This window comes from Eucyclogobius newberryi, unplaced genomic scaffold (genome assembly GCF_026437365.1).
Source record: "Eucyclogobius newberryi isolate DKJ021-1_F unplaced genomic scaffold, fEucNew1.0.hap1 SCAF_9, whole genome shotgun sequence".
Taxonomy (NCBI): domain Eukaryota; kingdom Metazoa; phylum Chordata; class Actinopteri; order Gobiiformes; family Gobiidae; genus Eucyclogobius; species Eucyclogobius newberryi.
The window spans coordinates 26360715-26382390 of NW_027316532.1; the positions used below are offsets into that span (position 1 = coordinate 26360715).

A 21676-nucleotide genomic window follows, 5' to 3' on the forward strand; every position below is an offset into this window, starting at 1 on the left:
GGACCAGCGAAGGCTTTCACCATTTCTCTACTTGCTGTCTCTTGCAGCTAAAAGCAGCCTCTTATAAATAGCCTTAGCTTCGGAGGTTTTATCAAATATTCATAAGAATCTTCAATATACCGCGGTAACACTGCTGCTAATGCGTTTGAGCGTCTCCCTGTGGAGCACCTTTCTGTCTCCGTCCCAAACAAACGGCGCACCATTTGTCCGAAAACATCGTTCGTGCCTCTTTCTTGCCACGTAACGGGCAGACGAGCAAATCTACTGTAAATACTCCAAGATGTTTGATATGTTGACAGTGATGGAAACACTGGGCAGTTCCCTGTTAAATTCCCCGTCTGCGTGTGGATGATGAGTGGACACTACACTCCTGGATCAGGCTGTTAGTCACGCTGTAAACATGAAATATCATTATCTGAACGACATGTTGACTATGTAACAGTCTCTCACTCGAGTAAAAGTTGTTTAATCTTGCCACTGTGAGTAAGTTTACAGGTGACAAAAGCTTTGTGCTGACGATATTAAATTAATGTTTCTTGTTTCGTGTTTCTTGCACTGCTCCTTCAGATATAATTTATTTTTCCTTATTTTTCTGATTATCCTTTGATAATACCAGATTTTGGGCTTTATTTATTGTTTTTTCTTCTTCCAATCACATTCACTTCCTCTGGAAAGTTATTCTTACAATTACTCTAGTTTGAGTATTTTTACCACATACTCTTTTACTCTTATTTAGTATTTTCTTGGAGCACAACTTTGTACTTTTACTGGAGTAATTTTATTTTGAAGTAACGTTACTCTCACCTCTGATACCTGTCGCGATAATTATTACACCGACTAATTACTCACTATTTGATTGATGAACGATATTTTTTAATAGTTTCTTGGCACTAATGGGGAACATTGTCTTTAGTACACAATAAATATGTGTTTAATGTATTTATTGCAACTCATGTTTGTACGATTCCTTCACTTTTTAGAATTTATTTTACTCTGCTTATCCAGCTTTGGTGTTTAGTATTTTGTTTTAGTGGCATATAGTACTAGGTCAAGATATATTATTCAGATACATCACACTTAAATAGTAGAAAAAGCTTCAGTTGTAGTCATCTGGACTCAGTTTGAAAAAATAGACGTTTCGACTCTCATCCAAGAGTCATTGTCAATAAAAGAATTTAGGTCGAGAACTCCGATATTAATACTGTTCTGTGGTCTTACCACAACGTCTATTTTTTCAAACTGAGTCCAGATGACTACAACTGAAGCTTTTTCTACTATGGAACACGCCTGGACGAATGAGGGATTACACCGACATATCACACTTAAATGTTCTCCGAGAGCTGCGTGGCTACTGTTGGTTGCTTCTTTGTCAACACGTCGTCGATAGTGATCTGTGCTTCAGGCTAAACGCGGGTTTGGCTCCGCAGACGACCAAACAGATGCAGACAGACTGGCACTGCGATGGCCAGAGGAACTACAGTGTCCGACATGGCCACACATTCTTTCCTCTGTCGCGTTGTTTCAGAGGAAAAACAATAACTACAAGAGGGAAGATTTGAAACGGTGCCTCCTTACACTGCATACTAGTAAAATACAGCTACAGCTACAGAAATGGGGAACAATCGAGACGAAATGGTCAAATGTCACATACTTCAACAGTCTTAAACAACACAATGTAATACAACATACAAATCGTGAAAAAGATCAAGGTCAAAGGAGTGTTGTTTGGCGCCTTGTACAGTGAAAGCGTCCCAAATGTAGTTTTATGTCTTGGGACGTGACAGTTTTCCCCCCTGAGCTCCTCTGGTGACTGACCCCACTGCCCTGAGAGGAACTATCAAGTCACCAAGAACCTGCTGATGCAAGCATTTGTACACGAGTTTCAACTGCTCAAATATGATGTAATTTACTAACCTTAACATATTTAAATTATTCAAACTGACCTAATTGGTTTAATTCGTGCCTGATATAGACAATAGCATATTTTTATTGTTTTGCTGGACCCTTGAATCTGCTTGTATTCATCGATTACATCTGAAATCTGAGCTATACTGAATGACTTTTATATTGCTTGTCATGATCATTACACGCAGTAAAGTAATCGCATTATTAAACAGCCTTATTGCTGTTCTAATAATACATCACTGATCATTGTTGTGACCTAATATCTGACACATTACCTCATACTCAGGAGCATTAGGTCAACCTTTCACCTCTCAGTCTGCCCTGTTCAGCTCCTTGTAACCAATACAGCATCGACGTGCTTTTGAAAGCAGATACAGTCATATCGGGGGGGTGGTCTGCCGTGGGGGCGTGGTCTGCCGTGGGGGCGTGGTCTGTCGTGGGGGTGTGGTCTGCTGTGGGGGCGTGGTCAGACGTGGGGGGGAAACTCTCCGTTGATTCAATAGGAAACGCAACTTTTTCCCTCTTCTAAAACATTTCCTGATGCATTATGTGCCTTCCTGTCTGTATTTGGCACAATATATGAACTGAAGTTGGCATTAGCGCTTGTAGTTGTTGAACAGTGGGTGATGAATGTAGACCATAATGTGCATCACTGAGAATTACTAAAGTTTGAGTTTACGCTGCTGCTGCTTCTTTCTTTCCTCATAAGGATTTGGTATATGCTGATATACCATTCCTAGCACAAAAAATCTATTTAACCAAGCTTTTTTACCTTATTTGACCCGTCTTGCTATTTTATTTTTCAAATTTTGTTACCACTTATTAGTTTAATTTTCTGATTTGGTTATTATTGTAATGTGTGAGCTACTGTGTCCTGGTTAACTTCACTTGTGGATCAATTAAGTCTAATTTAAGTATTGTGGATTATTTGTATTGTTATTGGCTTCAAACATGCTCTTGAGTACCTCTACTTAGGCATTTCTTGTTTTAGAACTAAAAAAAATTAGTATAACTTTGCCAGCACCTTGGGAGTCCACAGTAACTTCTCTACTGGCTGCAGATGGAATTACACAATCTACACTGTTAATACTTCCAGGTTTAATCACGCAGTTGTACAGATGATTTGAAGTGATTTGACGGCAGAAATGCACAGAACGCCTCCGGCGATGATTTATGGGCTTAAAAACAGCAACAAAGAATCTCTGAGCCACGTCACAGATCGAGAAAACATGAGTTATAGTTGTGATTCAGAACGTGTGTTTTTGACGCTCGGAGGGGAGAGGACTTTCTAACCAGGATTCATCAAAGTTAGTTAGTGTGAATGAAGCTAAATGAAGCTGAATACTACTCCAGGCATGTTTTTGGTGAGAGAACATGGTTAAAAGCTCAAATTCAACTCAATTTGGCATTATAAGTGTCCTTGAAAGCGATTGTAGTTCATTCGTATTACTATAAATGGTCCAAAGTTTTCAAAATGTATTGTTTTAAATGTATCCAATTAAAACAAAACCGCTTTTACAAAACCTGAAGTAAATCTGTGAAGCGCGCTGTGATGCTGTCAATAAAGAGGTGTGAGGGATTAGGGCACAGCTGACCACACTTCAACACATTCAAACAGGCCCGCTGAGCCGTATCCACTCCAGCCCCGCACACGAGACGAGGCTACAGTAAGAACAATGCGGGTCGCCCAGTGAAGGCATGCTGGGTCAAACACTGGATTCCTCTGAGGGCCACGACGACCGGTGGGTGGGGTCAACAGGGGGGGCTCCATTATGAGAGCCCGAGGGAGTGACGGTCAGCTGCCGGCGAGTGTATTTGCGTGTGGCCCCCCAACCATCTGTCCCACACACCGCTAATGTCCGACTCCCACTGAACACTTTTACAACACCAATACTCCACATTAAGTATTTACGATGGAAAACAGACTCCGCGTTTACGAGGGGATGCGCCGACATTCTTTCACGAAAAATGCTCATCAACATAAGATAAGATAAGATAAGATATTCCTTTATTGTCCCACATGGGGAAATTTCATTGGTGCAACGCAGGTAGATACAGAGGTAGATACAGAAGAACAGATCACTTATAGGAAGTCTGAAAAACACTTTCAGTAGAAGATCTCCTATAAATAAATAAAAACTCCCATAGACAAATAAATAAATAAATACCATTGCATGTGATCCCGACAGTAATTGCACATATGACAGAATTGCACATCAGTATTAGGTTAGGTCAGTATTGCGACGGGATAACGTGACGATCTCCGGGTAAGACGACTGTTCTCCGCAGTTTCATGAGTTCCTCCTTTGTGGAAACGCGGTACGGCGCCGGCCGGGGGGCGGGGCCGGAGCCGGGGGGCGGGGCCGGAGCCGGGGGGCGGGGCCGGAGCCGGGGGGCGGGGCCGGAGCCGGGGGCGGGGCCGGAGCCAAGACACATCGCAACGATACGACGAAAACACTCAATCCAGCCGAATAAAGTCAAAACAAGTTAATTTAAAGCGACTCCAGTGCGTGTCTCGATCATTCGTGAAGTTCCTCTTTCATATAAACGTGTATATAAACGTGTACCGACGACACGCCGTACTTTAGCGCGGCCGGAGGGCGCGGGGGGGGGGGGGGGGGGGGGGGGGGGGCTGGTGGGCTCGCTCGGAGCTAGCTCACGTCAAAAACGCTCAAATCCAGCCGAAAAAAGTCAAAAACAGTTGAATTAAAAATAAATATTCCAGCGCGTGTCCCTATCGTACAGTAAAATAGAAAAAATATACTAACTATATTTACAAAATATAGGAGATAAAGCACAATAAGTGTGAGAAAGAAGAGAGAGCGTTTACACCGGGCTGCCAGCTGTACCAGCGCCTTATGACCGAGTGGCAAAATGATGAGCAGCAGCACTGATGAAATGTGTTTCTTTGCTTTTTCGCCTTTTTTTTGGGTCGTGGAGCTATAGTTTTGCCTAAATTAGCTTTGCAAAATGGAAACTGAAAGTAGTTTCTCTCTTGTCGCAACTAATGACGCTTCAGCTGCCTCACAATATTTAATTTCCTCCACAAACGGACTCAGAACATCTTATTTAGGGAGAGAAAGCTAATCAGTTCACCATGGTTGAACTGTTGGTTTATGATCCCAAAGTCTGTATCAGTGATACAATTTAGTTGTTCATTCTACAACTGTTTACTTGATTTTATTTTTTGCTCACATTTGACTGGTGTTTTGAGCTCTTACAGAAGAAAATGTCATTATTCACTGCTAAAATTCAGAATGATGTCACCTGCATAACATCTAACCCTGGGATTGAATCGTTTGTTTCCATTTCAGATGCTGACTTTTATTTGCAAGAGTCAACAAAATAACTACTGAATTCATATGTTACAATTTTTGGAGCATCTCGATAACAACATTCCAATAATATTATGTCAATCCAACAATAATGGGCTAAAATGTGACTTTAAATGAATCAGTTGAGGTTTGAGTTGTAGAAAAAGGTTAAAGGACTGTAAAATGACTCACAAAAGTGCAGAAATATCACTTTATAATCAGAACTGTATAATTGTTCCATTAAAATTGGAGGCTTTAAAGTTGGTTGCTATCTGCCTTCACAATCACAACTTTGAGGATCGAAAATTGCTAGAGAAAATGATACGACGAACAAAGATCAGCCAGAGAGAAGGATGATCCAAGTGACCTTTTTGTACCACGTTGTAACAAAAACATGAGCTGTGAATGAATGAAAACGTTCTGATGCAAATAAAAGAAATGTTGGGCCCAAAATAATATATTCTTCTCATTTATTGAACATAATTGATATGCACAGAATCTATAGCGCCAGGTATGATTGACCTTATGTCACAGTATTGCACATGATTATGACAGTATTGCACATTATTATTATTATTGCACATTGTTCTGCTTTTCAATACAAGTGTAACATCCACTACCATTACATCAATCACTCAATCACTCAATCAACCTTTATTTATAGAGCCCATTACAACATTTTAGGTGGTGAAAGTGCTTCAGAATAAAAATCAAGGCAATACAAAAGCATGAAACTATGTAAAAAACAAACTGTTCAAAATAAAGTGTTCATTAGCTAGTGTTAAAAGCCAGCCTAGATTTAAAGAGGCTAAAGTCGGTGGTGGTGCACATGTCGGGGGCGCTTGTTTCATAACCACAATAACAAACATTTAGATGTGAGAGAAACGTGAAATAATTAATGTTATTAAAACTTTCTTTTTTTTTAATTAAGATTTTTTTTTTATTTTTCAAAGCATTAAAGATCATGTAAAACAAAAACAGCAAGATCAGACAGAGAGGGATTTTAAAAAAAGACCAATAAAACAATAGAATCTTAAACACACAAACCGTCCCATTTTGCCCAAAAAATGTCAAATTTGCTGATTTTCAATTTTATTTATTTGATTTTTTTAAACCATTTTTTTTAATGTCCAATATAATGTCCGTCCAATTTTTCCAAAACACATGATTCGCCTCCTGACGGGTTGTGGCACTTTCAAACCTCCGATAAATCTTTTAGAATGGAAAAACTATTCTCAGGTGAACATATGAAAACATCAGCATACTTTTTCTTTACTGCCTCCATTTTGGAAAACTTTAAATACATCACATTTTTTAATCTATTTTTGTCATTCTTAACCAATTAATTTTTCTAGTCTTCATTTTGCTCACCTGCCAATCAAGTGCAAATCAGCATTTATTTGATCTCAGAGACAAAGCCACTTGCCTTCTGCCTCTCCTTCTGACCGCCTTCCTCTCATCCATCTTTCTTTTCTCTTTCGGCCCAGTGCACAGCGTCCCTCCTCCCTCGTCTGTCCATCATGATGTCAGCACTTCTTTAGCCCGTTTTCTCCTCTTTGTCCCCCAGACTCTTCAACATAATTATTCTTTTCTTCCTGCCCTTTCTTTTCCCTGGCCTGCGCATCCTGCCGTCTCTACAGCTGTTCTCTCATCACTTTGTCCCCGTCGTAAGCACTCTGATGTGGCAAAGAAATGAAATATGAATCTATTAGTCGCTGTGCCACATCTTTATTTGGGGAAATCATCTAATGTCATCCAGGCAATATAATCTCAAAGGAAGAACAGAAAACAAAGTACAAAAGTAAACGTTTTGTACCAAAGTAAGTTTTTTAGGTACTAGTACTTCATTTTTCAAACTGAACTGCAGTAAAAAGTACTTTCCGTGTGGTGTGAGGTGTATTTTTAGCACGTTCAGAGAGTAATTCAGTAATTTTTTGGTTGACACAAAATCAGCACAATTCTTTGATCAGAATCGCTTCACTTGAATCTTAATTACTCAACATTTGTGTGAAATACTTACTTTTTATCCAAAAGTATATATTTTTAACTTAAAGGCGGTATGGACGATTTTTCGGCGATTTGAGAACGCAGGCGGAAGTGCGCATGCGCACTCCCCCGTGTGGACTGATACAACACACACGTGCGTTTGTTTATTAGCGCAACGGAGCGCATCGCATTTCTCGTCTCCCGTAGATTTCTGTCCACTTCTGCGTCAGCTCGAACTGTCTTTCTCCGTCTTCATTTTGCCCCGTACACTGAGGGAACTATATTATGATAGATCCATGCGCTTAGGCACGCGGAAACATGGGGACGAACCGCACGCGGCTGCAGGTGAGCGGTAGGTGCGTTTTATGATTGATACGTGTCAGGCCACGAGGAAATATGATAAAAAATTTGCTGAAAAAAATCGTCCATACCACCTTTAAGTACAATTTCTTATGTGATGCTTATACTAGAGTAATTGTTTTGCACATGTACTTTTACTTAAGTAATAAACTAAAGTAATAAAGAGGACTTTTTCCATCACTACCTTTTCTTGTAGACGTATCTATCTCTATGGGGACAAGAAGGTCAGGACCAGTCACAGGTGAGCTCTGCGGAGAGGTGAGCCAGCTCACATTAAGATCACAAATTTCTCACTGCAACAAAAACGCCTGTAATTCAATAATTGCTACACTGTGGAACATTACAGGCAAAGCAATGACATCTCCATGAAGACAAGCAAATGACACAAAAGTTAACAGAAAAGTTACATAGTGCAGCTTTAAGTAAAACATAAAGATGACCCGCTTGAAGTCAGAAAATGTGATTAAAATGTGCCTTGTTTGTACAGAAAACAATCACTGACATTGATTTTTTTTATCAGATCTGGCTCCTTGTAAATCCAACTCTATCCTGCAACAGTGAGTAATAAGTAAGTAATATCCTAAACAATGAAGTAAATGTGGACGAGTTGTTGTAGAGCGGACACTTAACTCCAGCTCTTTACTTTGTGCAGCTCGAGTCCTGTTGTTTACAATGAAAGGTCACCAAGTTTTCCAAAACATCCAGTTGTTTCAATGGGAAAGTTGTGTCCTTTAACCCTGTGGGACAGTTTTAGACAGTCGACGAGGACAGAAGCGAGGGAGAGAAACATGTATTTGTTTTATTTTTGTTGTAATCCACTAAAATGAGCTGCTTGCCGTCCTAATGTTTACTCTGCCGTTTCCCCTTCCTGATAATCTGTTTCCCACCCAAAGACCCGACTGTCTATGCACAAACGTTCCTATTCAAGGTTAGATTATTGTAACTACTGTGCGCAATATTATGACTTTTGCTCACTTAGTTTGTGTGACGTAAACATCTCAGACTTAGACTAATTGTGCGTGGACACTTTCTAAAGGCCGCCACAAAGAGTAACCGGAGAATGTCTGGACTTTTGTTTCCAAAATCGTAGGTTTTGTCTCAGAAGTCGTGCTGGGGCTTGCCCCCTTTCCAGACAGAAAGCTCATCAAAAACATGTAGTATTTGCACATCAGTATATAGATATTTTGACACTTTTTAGGTTGAAGGAACATAACAATCTTGAGCAGTGCTTATTCTATTAATTAAACTGACTATTGTGTATTTTTTAGTTTTTTTAGTTTTTATTACAATCTATTTGTGCTTTGTTGTTATTAAGCGCTATTATTTTTATTATATTGTAATTCATTGGCTTTGCTGGACAGTAAAGTGTGTATCTGTGTCAAATCGTAGTAAAGTGATCGTCAAATATCAATAGACGCTAAAGATTTCTCAAAGAGCGGTCCGGCCCTGCGTCCCGGGACTCGTCTCTTAAATATCTTTGCACCGGTGAGAATAGCAAAGCGCAGCGCGACACGTTTGGGGCTGAGGGGCTTCCTTTTGGCTGGACTCGAGTGTCTTCCTGCTCTGACATGCTCTGAGCACACAAACACACAGAGGAGAGAGCATTAGGCAAACCACCCCTGGCCAGACGCGAACAATGGCCTCCACTGTCACATGACCAGTGTTTAGAGTCGGGCTTTGTTCGAGTGTGAGCGAGGTGTCCCCGCTGCGCACTTTACGGCGTGGGCCCACCAGCATCTATGGGACATATTAGTGAGGGTGTATTTATTAAAGCCCACTGCACCAGCTGCCTCCTGCGCCTCATGTGACTGTAACGGCACGAGGGCAATGTCTCGTGTTGTGAACAGACGTGGGCAGCACATACAACATACATACATACAACATGCACAGCTTTTTCAGATGGAGAAGTGAAGCAGGGTGGACCACCCTTGAACAGCCAATCAGCTCTCATCCCAAAGTGTCAGATGACAATGGACAATGGGAAAAAAGCAAAAAAACATTGTGACTAAGACCCATGTTTTTATTCTATTTAAGGATGGACAATGCATATTACTCTAAATCATCTCAAATGTACTGATTTGGACACAAAGTGCAGCGTTTACAATATACTTTATGGGGGAAAAACAAAATGTGCCTATTTAGAAGAAAAACTGTTGGGCAATGCAGGTTTAACTTCAAAATACACACCAGACAGTTACTTTAACTTGAGTAGTTAGGCCCGAGCCCCAGCAGGGCGGAGGGCCTATTGCTCCCGCAACGCTGCCGAAGGCAGCGTTGCAACTGTTTGACCAAACATGCGGGCACAGCCCGCATGTTTGGTACCCCGTCGCCCCTGGCAAGTACAGTGAACTAGCCCATGCCGAAGGCATGGATCATGCATACTTACTCCTGCTATGACAGAAATAGTCAACAATTAGTGAATGGGCATAGCCCATTCACTAATTGTTGACAACAGCAGCGCGAAGCGCTGCATTCCTCCAAAAACCCTCCTGGCATCGTCCCGTACGCGAGAATCCATGCCGCAGGCATGGGCCATGCTTGTATCTGCTCAAATCAATGGAAGTCTATGGGGAGAGGGCGGGGCATCCCGACGGAATAGGGACTGACGAGCGCGTAAGCGCTCGTAATGATGATTCCACCCCATGGCGGCATCGGGAAGGCTTAGAGCTTTCAAACGATGTATAATTTGTTGTTATAGAAAAAACGGCTATATTGTTTTTGCTAAAAATATTATTATTTTTTATTATTTTTCTTGTTCTTCTTCAGTGCTTTGATCTCTAATTAGACCCCCTGAACATGCTCAAAAACTCACCAAACTTTGCCCAAAATTCAGAATCGGCGAAAAATTTTGTTTTTTCTGGGCCATTTTTTTTTTGCGTTAAAAAATGGCGCGACAGCGCCACCGACAAAAGTCAAAATACATTGCGCCTATGGGAGACGCCCCGAGGTCAACTTTGGCGTAAAGCTACGAAATTCGGGACACGCATTCCTCTCGTGAGGACAAACAAAAAAAATCATTGTAGCCACGCCCCCAGACTTACCCTATGGCCGCCATCTTCCTTTGAAAATGAAAACACGCTGTGTTAGCCATTTTGTTCACGTCAAACTTTGACGAACTCCTCCTAGGGCGTTTTGCCCACCAACTTCAAAATCGGCGTACGTCCTCTGGACAAGTGGGGCATCTAAAGTTATCCAATTTTTTGAGATACCTTTTACGGTCTGTGTGCGGCGCAGCCGCAAAGTTGGACAACTTATTTTGGAATATTGCAGGTCTAAAAATTGCTCCCATTTGATCAAAACCAGTCCGATTAGGACCAAATTTGAATCAGTTGTTAAACTTTCTAGTTTGGACCAGTTTAGGCTGACAAAATTGAAATGGCCGCGATAGCGCCCCCTACAGAGTGACCTTTAAATTAACATTGAAGGTCAAAAATTAGTTTTACCAAAATTGTCTAAACTTTACCCAAAATTCTATTTTGCCGTCCCGATCACAAAAGCCAATCACAAAAATGCCTAAATTTTTACGGCGTAGTCGTAGCGATGACAGAAACCTCCCATGTTATCCCTATGGGAAAACCACAAAATCTCTCAAATTACCACATTTTTATGTTTTACACTTTAACGAAGTCCTCCTAGTGCGTTTTGCCCACCAACCTCTAAATCGCTGTACGTCCTCTAGACAAGTGGTGCATCTAAAGTTATCCAAATTTTAAGGATAACTTTTACGGTCTCTGTGCGACGGAGCCGCAAACGTTTCCCAGAATTCTGACTATTTGGCCTTCAGAGTGGCCTATAAACAATAGAGTTTTTCCAAATGACATGATATTTTGAACAAAATTCTAATTTGCCATCCTGATCATAAAAGTATGAGAGCCAAAGTCATATTTTGTACGGCGTAACCGTAGCGATGACAGAAATATCCCATGTTATCCTTATGGGAAAATCGCAGAATCGCTCAAATCACCACATTTTTACGCTTCACACTTTAATGAACTCCTCCTAGTGCGATTGTCCGATCAAGTTCATATTTGGAGAATATCATCTACACAAGCGGGGCATCAAAACCTATCCATATTTTGATTCTAAGTGCTACGGTCTCTGTGTGGCGGACCCGCAAATTTATGTCAGAAATGGGAAAACAGCGAAATCTCTAAAATGACCACATTTTTACGCTTCACACTTTAACGAACTCCTCCTAGGGCAATAGCTCGATCAAGCTCATATTTGGGGAGAATCATCTTCACAAGCGGGGCATCAAAAGTTATCCATATTTTGATTTTAAGTGGTACGGTCTTTGTGCCGTGGAGCTGCAAATATACTGTCACAAATGGGAAAACCGCCAAATCCTTGAAATGTTCACATTTACGCTTCACACTTTAACAAACTCCTCCCTGGGCAATAGCTCGATCAAGCTTTACTTTGGGAAATATCATCTACACAAGCGGGGCAGCAAAAGTTATCCATATTTTTATTCCAAGTGCTACGGTCTCTGTGCGGCGGCGCAGCAAATTTGACTGACACTTGTGTTGATTTGCACTGGATTGGCCATGTCCAATGTGTCGCCGTCTGTCAAGTTCTTTTTTAATTCAACACAATAAGGGCGCCATCTTTATCAAGTCGAAAGCGCAGAGTCGGAAGGCCGGCGGCCTGCGAGGGCCGTTGGATGCCGCTTGCGGCTTTAATTTTTCTTGTTCTTCATCGCTTTGAACTCTAATTTGACCCCCTGAACATGCTCAAAAACTCACCAAACTTTGCCCAAAATTCAGAATCGGCGAAAAATTTTGTTTTTTCTGGGCCATTTTTTTTTTCGTTAAGAAATGGCGCGACAGCGCCACCGACAAAAGTCAAAATACATTGCGCCTATGGGAGACGCCCCGAGGTCAACTTTGTCGTAGAGCTACGAAATTCGGAACACACATTCCTCTCGTGAGGACAAACAAAAAAATATTATTGTGGCCACGCCCCCAGATTTACCCTATGGCCGCCATCTTCCTTTGAAAATGAAAACACGCTGTGTTAGACATTTTGTTCACGTCAAACTTTGACGAACTCCTCCTAGGGCGTTTTGCCCACCGACTTCAAAATCGGCGGACATCCTCTGGACAAGTGGGGCATCTAAAGTTATCCAATTTTTTGAGATACCTTTTACGGTCTGTGTGCGGCGCAGCCGCAAAGTTGGACAACTTATTTTGGAATATTGCAGATCTAAAAATTGCTCCCATTTGATCAAAACAAGTCCGATTAGGACCAAATTTGAATCAGTTGTTAAACTTTCTAGTTTGGACCAGTTTCGGCTGACAAAATTGAAATGGCCGCGATAGCGCCCCCTACAGAGTGACCTTTAAATTAACATTGAAGGTCAAAAATTAGTTTTACCAAAATTGTCTAAACTTTACCCAAAATTCTATTTTGCCGTCCCGATCACAAAAGCCAATCAGACAAATGCCTTAATTTTTACGGCGTAGTCGTAGCGATGACAGAAACATCCCATGTTATCCCTATGGGAAAACCACAAAATCTCTCAAATTACCACATTTCTATGTTTCACACTTTAACGAACTCCTCCTAGTGCGTTTTGCCCACCAACCTCAAAATCGGTGTACGTCCTCTAGACAAGTGGGGCATCTAAAGTTATCCAAATTTTAAGGATAACTTTTACGGTCTCTGTGCGACGGAGCCGCAAACGTTTCCCAGAATTCTGACTATTTGGCCTTCAGAGTAGCCTATAAACAATAGAGTTTTTCCAAATGACATGATATTTTGAACAAAATTCTAATTTGCCATCCTGATCATACAAGTATGAGAGCCAAAGTCATATTTTGTACGGCGTAACCGTAGCGATGACAGAAACATCCCATGTTATCCTTATGGGAAAATCGCAGAATCGCTCAAATCACCACATTTTTACGCTTCACACTTTAATGAACTCCTCCTAGGGCGATTGTCCGATCAAACTCATATTTGGGGAAAATCATCTACACAAGCGGGGCATCAAAACTTATCCATATTTTTATTCCAAGTGTCACGGTCTCTGTGCGGCGGACCCGCACATTTGACCGACATTTGTGTTCATTTCCACTGGATTGGCCATGTCCAATGTGTCGCCGTCTGTCAAGTTCTTTTTTAATTCAACACACAATAAGGGCGCCATCTTTATCAAGTCGAAAGCGCAGAGTCGGAAGGCCGGCGGCCCGCGAGGGCCGTTGGATGCCGCTTGCGGCTTTAATTGTTTCTTGTTTTTACCACTGATCTGGCCAGAACAGAGTTTTGTTGTTAATATTGTTAATAAAGCTCAAGCAGCGACAGGAATGAATCCCCTGCTTTCCTTTACGTCTCTACTTTAAAAGAGTTTAATTGAAATGTGCAGATATTATTCTTGAGCTGGATAGTTTACATGCTTTAGACATTTGACTGCTATAATTATCTGTCAGATTGTTGTTAACTGTCTGCTGCTGCTGGTCTTCCTCAATTAGTTATTTAAAAAAAAAATCTCTTCCTGGTAGGATAAAGGTTAAAAAACTTGGACCACAAGTTTACTTCTAACGGGACTCTTAGCTACTTGAGTAAAAGTCTTGGTTGTGAATTGCAGTGATGTCCAAAGCAAGTGTAAATAATCTGTCTGTAATCTCAGCAAACAGACTTCAGATCTAGAATGTCACAATGTTCACGTTGCACACTTGAGTTTTCTACATCCTAAAGGGCAATTAAAATGTCATAAACTGAAGTACACAGCCACGGGGATATGTTCTTTAGCTGTTGCTGAAATGAGGATGACATTGAAGATATATTTAAATCCACCACAGAGTTACAATAACAATGTCTGACTGCAGTCAAATCCTCAGAGACATTTGTCCTGATTTCATATGGATTCTGCTCTGTAGCTTTACTGTGGAGGTGCAAGTGGGGTTGTCAAAATACAGATTATAACCAATACTAAAATTAATATATACCGGTTTATGTTTTTTTTTAATATTATTGTTTATTTAAACTCATTTGAACAATAAATACTGAAAAAATGACAGAATTGGACCTTCCCTGAATAGTTTAATGGTGCATTCACACTTTTTGCTTCTAAATAGAGCACGTTTTCATCTTGATGTGGACTTGGTTTGATCCTGTTCTGGTCCTTGTTTAGTCCTGATCTAGTCCAGGTCATTTTCGGGTTTAGTCCTAATTTTAATGTACAACGGTCTGCATCGACATCAGAAAAAGTCACATCACATGGAACTCTTAAAAACCTACACTTACTTTGTGTTGAAAAGTACATTCTATTGCCTCATTATCTTTGTGGTGTTGAAATTGGTTTAGGTTTATCATTAAGAGTAGCTTACTGTGTCTTGAAGAGCAACAACAGCCAAAAACAATACGACAAATCTATTAATAATTTCAAAATGGGGTTGAAATAGTCATTTGCGTGCATGATTATGGTCAGAACAGAGCAATCACAGTCACATCTCACTCTTAAGTGCAATATAGGCCTTTTCGACACATACCTAAAATAACGACATGCGTGTAGATACAGGGTAGACGAGCGTGAGTCAGTTGGTCAGTCAGTCTGTCTTTGCAAAGAGCAGGAGGTCACGTAGTGGTGACGGCTGGCTGAAATACCCAACACCTAACCCACCAAAACCAGTAACTCAACACCATTCACAGACAGGGAACCCCACGTCCATTCAGGAGTCAAAAGCGACCGAAATATACTGACAAATATGATAAAGTACGCACCCACATACTGCAGTTTACTGAGACTCTTCGGTTCATACGCCATATTAAGAGCAGTGGTTCACAATCGCAGTGGTTCTTTGTGACTTCTTCTTCTTCTTCTTCTTCTTCTTTTTCAAGGTTTTCTGTTGTTGTGTCTTTATTTTTAGATTAGACACAATATTATTCATGCTTTTGTTTGACAGTTGGTGCTTGTTTACACCTGCTTTTCTCAAATGTTTCATATTATAGTTGCAAATGTATTCTGTAGCTCTCGTGTCTGGGGGTGAATATCATTTTATTTAAAGAAAACTTGTCCTGATGCTGTTTTATTGGTCTGGAACTGGCACAAAGAGTACAGCAACTGTTCAGATTAGCATTATTACAAATGACTTTCGCTCACACTTGCACACGCACTACTAAACTGAGACTAAACCTGGACCTAAACCAGACCTAAAACAGGACCAAACCGAGTCTTTATCAGGACTAAACCAGAACAAATGTGATTGAACCCACACAGTTAGTTTTCAGGTTCAGCCTAGACCTTCGTTGTCAATTAAATGAAATAAAGTTTATATCCATAGCATATTTAAAACAACTTCAGCTGACCTAATAAAGTGCTTCACATAAAATAATATCAAAGAACAATACAGCCCAGAGCACAATTAGCATCATACATAGGTAAGAAAACAAAGAAAATACAAACATTTCAATTTGATTTTGACACTAATAATAATTTCCAACTCAAATAAATAGTAGTACTGATCAAGAACGTGCTAAAACTATTCAGGACCTTTTAACTTGTGTAGTTTTTTGTATCAATACTTTCTCAAATGAGTAGCTAGTTTCAATTTCAGCATTTGTTTCTGCATCGATTGGTTTGTGTATGGATTTTCGAGCGCACTCGTCCGGCCCAGTCTGTGAGTAACCCGGTGCTTCTGTGGCATCGCGTTCACATGTCTGTCTCTGTCATCATCTCGTGGGTGGTTCTCTGTTTTAAGATGCCGTCCCATAACTGCAGGGTCACAGCTTCGGTCGGTCCACCTGTCGGTACATTACACGCTGACACCCGTGTTTACAGCCGGTTTAAATCTCTGCTGTTATGAAGGACAATATCTCGGCAACCGCAATCAACATGCCTCTGCCACATGTACGTTTGAGCTTGTGAGTTGGACCATTTCCATGTCAAGACACTGTGATCCTATAAACTCCTCCAAACTGTCCAATAAAACCACATAATATAGTTATACTTGTGGGAGGTATAGATTAAAAATGATAAAATCTCAATGGTTGTGGCAATACAGGGGAAAAATGTATTATTGAGTATATGATCTTACAATAAAAGCCAAAAGTATAGCAAAATAGTTGATTAAAAATTTAAAAACTTGGAGATGAATCTATCAAATAAGGGTATAAAGTCATACTTTTGGGACTTTAGTAGTTCATTTTAGTGTCTAGGTCCTTTTTGCACAACAACTACAACATTTACAGCCATATTTGAGCACATTTTTGATAGGTCGCCTTAATATCATTTGAATATCATCAATAAAATCGTTGTGTTTGCCAATATCAACTATCACAATGCGCTTGGACACGAAAAACCAAAAAGTAAAGACTTGCAACCACACCAGGCTTTGTACACAAACACTGCACCATCGCTGCCGTCCCGCTTCTCCAAAACCGGCGCACGGTGAACTCGTAGAACCGACGCACTAGTGTCAAATAGGTTATGGACGACAAGCCTGGCACGTTTACGCTCGTGACCACATGCAACATGGCAATAACACGGCTATTTACAGGCTCCACATCCGCTCACAGCCCTGTAAAGTTTACTCTCTGTGTCATTGCTCCTTTCTGCTGGCTGCTACTCCAAATTAAGAAGTCCCTCAACGACCTAGCATCAAACAGCCATGCAAAAAATAGACCCATAATACTTTTAGGTCATTGCTTATTTCTTTACACCCCTTGACAACACAATGATGTTTATGTTTTGGAACTGGAACAACACTTTTAACTGTTCAGTGCCTTAAAAACCATCATCAGACTTGGGAAGCAGACAGGAAGAACTCATGCTTTTCCCCCAAAACAAGCAAACACGGCCAAATCTTGCAAGACAGTCGATCTTATCCATCACATGTAATTACTCCCCTGGACCAATCGCAGCCGCCGCAACGCAACCGTGAATCCAGTTACACCCAGCGCCTTGGGATGGTGAGAGGTTGTGCAAAAAGTCCCGGAGCAAAACCAAGCGAGTGGTAAACAATTCCAACAACATGGAAAGAAATATTGCAAAAATATTTATATAAACAATAAAAAATGTAATAATAAGTGATTTTATGGGAAAATGAAATTAAACAAATTCAATTAAATGGGTAAAAATGCAATGACAAAAAGTTCTTACCTGTCAACCCAGAGTCCTTGGCTTTGCTCAGATCGATTTTTCCCGCTTAAGAAACAAATTTAACTTCTGTCATAGTTGGTTTGAGTGTGAAGTTATTCAAACGGCGGCTGGATGAATGCTCCTTGAGGCAGGCAACAACAAGTAGCAGTGCACACACAGAGCCTCTTCCCCTTTCCCTGTGTCTCTCTCTCTGGGGAGTGATTTGCGAGCCCCTCCTCTCGCTCTGTACTGTGCTGGGGAGGAGCACTACTTTCTTTCCTTTTTGAGCTGACTCGTCCCCGCAGCCCCTCACCCTTGCATGGCTCTTGCCTCTTGCCCCCCAGCACCAAACAAAACTGCGCCTCTCCCACCGCCGCTGCCCCCTCCTTTAGCCTCATATTTCACGCTCTTTTTTGTCCCGGTGGTGGGGCTTTTAGGAGAAGGTTTGTCTAATGTTGCTAATGGCAGAACTGAGGAGGAATAACATTGATTTTTGTATTTTTTTTGCAGAGCTGTCTCACATGTTTGGGGACTTTCAAAAGCACTTTAGATTCTGGAGATTTGAGCTACTGTGCAGGAAGTTTGGGGGGGAAACTTTAACGACACCAGTGGCATTTTAGTGAACTGTAGTCAGCCCGTGCTATAGAATGTGATGTTATGGCATGTCAATACACGGAATACCTATAGTGAAAGATGTGGTAGCAGTAAATAGCACTGGCCAAATGCATAAATAAATAAATTAATAAATAAATATTTTTTTCTAATTGATGACCGTAGTCTGGCGAGATTATTCTTTCGATTATTGATGAGTTGTTTCGAAATGAAAAATTCACAACATTTTTACAAAATTTGACCCAGAACTGAGTGTTTTCATCAAATACACTGATTGCACACATTTTCCATGTCATTTTCATGCAATTAAGGCTCAGTTTGAGTGACAAAATATTTTTTTCAGACTACATTCGATGACATTCATGTCAATAATCGATTAGTTGCCAACTTGTTGCAGCAGGAGACCACTCATATAGCATAATGCAACGGGGAATTGGGTTTCACTCGTATAAACCTTAAAAATACACCAAAACTAGGGCTGCTACAAATTAATCGAGTAATCATGACTGATCGGCAATAATAGAATAACTGTAGTAGTATTTTTATCATTATCTTGCCTTTACAGACTTAGAAAATAAGATATTTTTAAAAAACAAAGAGTGGCATTATTAAATCAAACTGTAAAAAAATATATAAATATAATAATAAATATTTCTGATGAATACACTTCATTCAGAAATATTCTCTATCTAGAAGCCCTTGATCACCTTATTTACACGTTTAATTGGTTTATAATATATATTTTTTAAATCTCAATGTACAATAGAAATAACCGTTTTGACATTAAAATGATTGTTAGTTGTGGCCCTAAAGCCTACAAATGTATTCAGGAACCAGAAATAAACTCAAATATAATAAAACTGACTCATATAAGATTAGATAACTTATGATGTCAACCAGGGCATTCTTGTTGTTATTATTAAACAATCTAATTTTGTGTTCATGCAACGATAAAGAACCAAGAAAACAAAGAACAGTCATGGAGACTTTGAAGGTACTAATCTGCCCCCTTACTGACCTCTTGTGGCTGGGGTTTATTTGTAATCTATTAGTGGTTCTCAAACTGTGGTGAGCTCCTTCAGGTGGCACGCAGATTCCTCAGCAGTTCAATTATTTGCTGTTTAGGGGCAATTCAATCCACATATTTGTTGTTGTTTGGATTTGTCCTATTTTAGACCCTGTTTAGTCTTAGTTTAGACTTAGAATAGTCCCGTTTCATACCTGGTTTAGATCTGGTGGAACTCTGGGAAAAAATATATTAAGTTGTACATGATGTGAAAGGTTTGAACCACTGATGGTTTTAAAGATGTTCACCAGATCGGGTTGAAAAAGTATCAGTTGGATCAGAACCATGTGGTAATATAAAGAAAGTATTATTATTTAGTTGAAAATTACAGTCTATTGTGTAAAAGCAGAGGTTTTTGTTTATTTATTGTGGTGTTGAAATTAGCACCAAGGATGAAATAATGGAGCAAAGGTCAAATCTACAACATTAACAAAACATACTAACGACATACAAACAAATACTGAATTACAAAATTGACTTATTTGTCTGTTTTGTGATTTTAACACCTTTTTCTTGTTCCGTAAAGCGCTTTGCAACGCTTTGTGTGCGAATTGTGTTGCCACCCCTAAAAATCCCCAAAATCTATTGACAAAAACACCCAAACTCTCCATCACCACCACAGAATAACAGTGACATTTCGGACCAAAGGTTTTCAATTTCGCTACAGCGACTGTGCATGAGCGTTACACGAACGCCACAAAAACAAAGCCACTGTTTAAGAAGGGACTTGTAAGAGTAACCTGAAATGCACTCGGACCGTTGGAGGTATCAAAGAGGTTTTTAGCTCTGAAAGAATGTTGGCCAGAGCGATCGCGTTTCATCCCTTGATTGAAAACCATTTCTGAGTGAGTGCGTCAGGCATGAGGTCATGGTGAGAGTGTTTGTGTGTGTCTTGGCTGGCCCCTGGGACTCTCTCTCCTGTCTTTGTCCTTCTGTTCCTCTGTATTGTCTGCTCATGATAACACTCGACACGTGCATGTGTGTGTGTGTGTGTGTGTGTGTGTGTGTGGCCCGTATCCAGCGCTCTTTAACATCTGTGCATCCTGGTATCCTTCACACAGCCAGCCACCATAACATTTCTACTGTTGTTTATCATTTATTATAGTCGACCACACACTATCACAAAAACGCACACGGTTTTGGTTTTATATTTTTATATTGCAGTTTTTAAGTATGAAACAGAACAGAAACATTAAAAAACAAAGCATGACCAGAGAGCAGGACATAAAAGTGTAATATAATCAAAAGAAAATTAAGGCGTTTGGTTCAAAGCCTTTTGCATTTGTCTGAAGTCTGTATGTGAGTTTGTAGTGTGAAATTTCTGTAATGTCAGTCCAGTCCCTGAGTGTTGGTGCAGTTTGTGTCATCCACTTTTTTCTTCCCCTCCAGCCAAACTAGGCTGCAGAAATATCCATTTACAGTGTCCATGGCAGGAGTTTTGAGGCCAAAATGCATCGTTCTGAAGTCCAGTGATAGTCTTCAAAGATGTTTTAAGGAAGAAGGAGAACATATTTTTTTTCTTCAAATAAACAGAATTGGAAAGCAGCAAAAGTGCAAGAATTGAACACTTATAAAATGCTGTTATGCCTTCATAGAGCCTTAATAGATTAGATATCGTAATTTAATGGGAATCCCAATTTGAATAGTCGCAATTAGCAAATCGCAAAGACTGCAATTTAATTTCCTCTGTAGAGAACCAAATATCATGTTTTATTCTGTGTAAAAGCTGATGACCTTGTGGTTTAGACTTCTACGAACAAGTTCTGAAATGCATGGGATTCTTGGATTTGTTCAAAATTAAGATTTCCGTCTTTGAACAGATTACAGCTTTTGAAATCAATAACAACAAAATCACAGTTAGATATTTTGACGAAATCGCTCAGCCCCAATTCACACAGAAACACCCAGCAACGAACGTCAAAATGTAATACGTCAATGCTTTCGCACGCTGGAGGAAACATGGATAACGGCTCGTCTCCGAGGAAACTGTTGAAAGCACTTTTACTGGTTTGAAAGCTGCAAAACATTTTATTTAGTTTATTTTAGATGTACGATGTGGCAGCGCAAAGAAAGGAGCTAATTTTGTGAACAAAAGCACAACGTTCACGTCACATCTGAAGACACGCTCCATTAACACTGATCTAACTGCTGTCGAAATACACATTAATCATAACTTTAGTCACAGCATTTGTTTTTCTGAATTCACCGCGAACCCTGTGTATAATTAATGCAGTGGATCTCAAACTCTTCAAACCAAATTCCACTAAAGATAATATAATAAGTACCACTAGGCTTTAACCAGGTCTAAAAGGCCTAAAATGGACTAAACATGGTCTAAAATGAGACAAAACC

General features: G+C 40.2%; 1 protein-coding gene across 2 annotated transcripts in view; it reads right to left on the minus strand.

Annotated features, from left to right (window-relative positions):
* Positions 1-21676, minus strand: part of bcar3 (BCAR3 adaptor protein, NSP family member) — an 88870-nt gene that overhangs the window by 54241 nt on the left and 12953 nt on the right. The window contains exon 1 of one of the 2 annotated variants that reach the window (XM_072438442.1): positions 17668-17843. The exons of the other annotated variant lie outside the window; for it this stretch is intronic. The gene's annotated coding sequence lies outside the window, so the exon portion shown is untranslated. Of the gene's footprint in view, positions 1-17667; positions 17844-21676 lie in introns of those variants that run through there. 2 annotated transcript variants of the gene reach the window in all.